The sequence below is a fragment of the Aquila chrysaetos genome, chromosome 13 (assembly GCF_900496995.4).
Source record: "Aquila chrysaetos chrysaetos chromosome 13, bAquChr1.4, whole genome shotgun sequence".
NCBI lineage: Eukaryota > Metazoa > Chordata > Aves > Accipitriformes > Accipitridae > Aquila > Aquila chrysaetos.
The window spans coordinates 20,935,800-20,940,170 of NC_044016.1; the positions used below are offsets into that span (position 1 = coordinate 20,935,800).

General features: G+C 42.9%; 1 long non-coding RNA gene across 1 annotated transcript; it reads left to right on the plus strand.

The window, feature by feature from the left end:
• The first annotated feature begins 2,066 nt into the window (after positions 1 to 2,066).
• On the plus strand, positions 2,067 to 4,027 carry LOC115349817. The gene is made up of 2 exons (XR_003926236.1): positions 2,067 to 2,254; positions 3,261 to 4,027. It is a non-coding gene; the product is annotated as an uncharacterized LOC115349817 (long non-coding RNA).
• Positions 4,028 to 4,371: the final 344 nt, after the last annotated feature.

The window sequence follows — 4,371 nt, forward strand, 5'->3', positions numbered from 1 at the left end:
TTATGTTGCCTCTTCTTCCTCCTCCACTCCTTCCCTACATCCTCCTTTGCAGCGCCTTGGGGAGCTGCTGTGGGTGGAGAGCTTTTGAAAGCTCCTGGGGGTTGCAATTCCTATCTACTGGAGAAGAGAGGAAAATCCCAACAGAGAAACATTTCTGAGGCCACGAACAACGTCTCTTCATCGGCTCCCCACACTCAGCAGTGATGCATACCTGGGAGAACAAGGCATGTTTATTACCTACTATATGCACAATCTGGGAGATTTGTTTGTGCCACAGCAAAAAGTGGGTTCAGGCCCAAGAGAATGGGAGCTGTGATCTATGGATGCATGCCCACCTGCTGGGATTAGAGGTGTCTTGTCCTCAGCAACTTTAAGCAGAGAGTTCAAAGGCAGAGACACATGAGACACTAAAGCAGCCACCCTCCAGAGCAGCTGGCTTCAGTCTGGCTGCCCCTACAGGGAGTTTAAGGAGTCTCCAATCCAAATGTGCCAGAACAGAGGACCTGGTTAGCTTGACCCTTGATTAGAGTGGACTGTTGGTAGTAAAAAGACTATTTTAATTTTTATAATGCTATAAATATACATGATGCTATGCTATTTAAAAATGTAGTGGAAGTTTTATAGAGTTTGAAGGAAAGCTTTCTGCGAAAAGACCAGTGTTGGTACAAGTGCTGATCCTCATGGTCCAGAGTGAGTGCAGCATGGGTTGTGCTTGATGGCTTCCCCGGAGGGAAGATTGTGCTTCATATGTAATATCAGTGATTTTTAAGGGAGCATTTGTTTGAAGACCAGCTGTACTTCAAATTAAAGTTGGAAAGATGCAACACAGCAGCTGCAGGCTTGTGAAAGCAGTGTAAGCAAATACAGCTTTAAGCGAGGTTCATAGCCCTGTGTTCTGGCCTGGTGGTGGTGGTGGCCCCACTGGAGGTTTGAGTAGCCCAGGCACCCAGATCAGCCCCCACAGTCTTACACAGCCTTGGCTAAATAAAGGGACCTCATCGGCTCATTTTGCTGCTATACTGCTTGTTCCCATTTCAAGATCACTGATGACTATGTTAAATAATATGATCCCCTGGTACTAAGCTTTATTATATCTCACTAATGGTGTTTCACCATAATGAAATTGGCCATTTATTCCTCACATTATTTGCAGCCTCGCTCTAGTTTATGATGTTGCTTTGCCTCTGGCTACTTAATTTATGCAATTCCATCTTAAGAAAGACTTTGTCAAAAGTTCTGTAGGAATCCAATAGCCTGTAGCAACCAATTCTCCATTGCCTTTTTATCCAAATAAGTCCAATAGACCAATGAAACATGATTTTCCTGTGTTGAAAATTTTCTTCTTAGACTTTAGCATATCTCAATCAGTGGTGCTGTAATTATTGTTTTAAATTTTCATTACAAAACTTCTTTATCAGAGTAAGATGTATTGATTTGTATTTCCTGGGATGAGTGACCCTAGTGTTTCTGAAAATGTGAGACTTGATGTTTGCTATCTTCCAGGTAACTAATTTTATTGAGAGAATATGTATTTTCCTTCAAAATTTCTTTCTTAGGTGCCTTCAGAATTTTTTAACTTGGGCCATCAGAGACTTGTGATTTACAGCTCTTTAATGTAATGCATTTATTCTAGCATTTTTTCTTTTGACACATCGGTTCTTGACAGTGTCTCATCTTTATGCGCAGGTTGTTAGCTTCACATATAATTAAGATTGTCCAGCATTTCCCATCATAAGATCTTATTTTTTAGTTATGTAAGATCTTTTCTAGGCAGAGATTTTTCATGGTTACTCAGTCTTCCTTTTTGGGTTACATGTATTTGTGACTATTTCATCCAAAATGATGTAGCAGTTTTCAAGAATAAAGCCAGAAAAAAAATATCCCTTTGTCCATGTTAAAAAATAACGGTGACCTTTTTCTTTAAATATTCTGTATCCAGCATGCTGTGCAAACAGGACTTGAAATTAAGCACTTGGGTAGTGCTGAGTTGGGAATGTGCCCTTTGCCTCTTCATGAACCTGCCCCAGATTTGACCTCCAAAAACTGCAGTTTGCACATGCCTACTGGGAATTACTTGGATTGTAGAAGCAATGTTCCCCCAAGAGTCCGTCTGTCCTGGGCATGTTTGATGCCCCAGGCTATGCAGAATTTGCTGTACAAGGGCTGTAACCACATGGAACCAGCTTTCAGCAGCTGCTGGGGGAGCAGATTTGCACAGGAGCCTGGTGAGGGTTGGAGCTTCACCTGGGAGCTGGTAAGAGCAAGAGAGAGAGGGAAACTGGGCTGGGATCTGGAGAAGGGTGAAAGACTGAGACACAATGAGCAAAGAGACTCGGCCTGGAAGATGGTTTGGGTGAGGGAAGTGGGATGAGGCAGAGTGAACACCAAGGAGAAAGGAAATACTGAAATGCAATTTATTGTTAGCACTCCCTACCTTGTGCAGTGAATAAAAAAGGGCCCTGCAGGGAAAACACTGTATAGCCATGTAGTTAACGCATAAGGGAGCAAACTAATGGTAGCCTGAAGATTCCTGCCTTTTCCTAATTTTTCAGTGCTTGACTTTGTACTGTCATTTTAATAAGTTTTTTTTATGTGTCAGATGTATGTACTCTGCTACAATGTTTCTGCAATGACTGATATGCACTGTCATTTTCATCCTGTTGCTTCTCACAATGTTTCTGTGTTTAATGTTTGGTCCAAAAAGCAACTTATCCTGCCAGACCTTTGCTGCTGTCCTACTAACAGGTATGAGCTTGAAGGAAAATCTGAACCTCCGACCCTCCTGCCTAGAGTCAGGAACATTGCCCACTGAATTGCAATGTCATTTAATGTCTTATGCTGATACAAATGCTCACGTGGTTTACAGAGCACACACTAGAGCAATAAAACACAGGCAAGGAAATCAAAGGCATATTTCTGCTCTGTTTTTGTATTACCAGTTGTGTTTAATGCAGTGCACTTAAAATGCCTCTAGAATACATGAGAGTGTTTTCGATGGTAAATTTAACTGCTAAACTATTGCCTGCCTCACTGGGATCCCTTCTCATCTTTGCAACCATATACTCCTTGTCTCACTTCACCACTAATGGGAGAAGGGCGAAATGTGCTGCCAGCCTAGTGAGAGCAAAGCCTCAGGAGTTTGGAGTCATTCCTGGGTTGTTCAATATCTCCCAGGAGACGAGGCTCTCGCCTGTGCAACGAACATCACCAGGTTAACGCAGAAGGACTGACACTGACCTACTATTTTCTTCTTTTGGCAGACCTCTCTGAATCACACAGCGCAGAAGTCTGGGTTCATCTGGTGATTTGAGAACTAGCTGCCCCAATACGAAGCAAGGCTGGCCAGAAATAGAGATAAGAGACTGTCAATATCTGCTCTTCCCTTCATGCACACAGGAAGCTTGTAATGAAAGCTTTATATTCATATAACTATTGCCCAGGGGCCACCATTTTAATGGAAGTGCCAAGGCTAGGGCTTAACCCCCAGTACAGCTTTTGCTGGAAATAAGCCTGCCCCCAAAATACAACAGACCAATAAAAATATTGCACAGCAATTCATTAAAAAAAATCCCATGAAAGAGACATTCTTAAAAACAAGGAAAAATCCCCTTTGGGGGCTTGCAACACAAATGTTACTCTGTTACTGCACAAAATTCAGAGTAAACCTGACTAGAAACTGAAGTGAAAGCCAGGCGTCTGTTTTCATTGTCCATCAGAAAGAAATGCCAAGGAACAAGCAAACAGCAGAAAGTGAAAGGCAAATTGGATTCTGAAAAGCCTTGGAAGAATAAGCATTTGAGGTAACCTCTATAAATCAGAGTATGCAATGTTTAGCACGCCAGCATACATTCAGGTTAATCAGACTAAAGTCCTGTGCCATCAGCTGTATGAATAACTGAAAATCGCAACAGACGAGCGAGTGGTACCCACCATGTCACAGGAGAAAAATACAAATGCGGATGCAATGGGACTGGTAGGATTTGCACCTTCACAGATAATAAAGATGACACCTGCATGCACTGGTCAATTGATTGCAGAGAAAGTGTTTCTCACCTGCACAGTGCTCCTGGGAGTCCCAGAGATCGTCTCCTGCAAAAACAAGCTTTCAGGCTATACTGGGCACTTTTAGTCTGTGTTACGTATCATTAGCAGGTGCATTAGGAATTGCACAGCAAAACTATTCCACCTGGTTTAAAACAGATCTGTGAGGGGCAGAGAGGGTCTGTCTATGGTAATGCAGAGAGGATGGTGTAATCTAGTGCCTCTCTGAGCACCAGAGAGCGCTGAGCTGTGGCAGGGCTGGATACCAGCTCTCGAGCATGGTGACTATGCCAGGATGTCTGGAGATCTGAGGTGGCAGGCTGGGTCTAC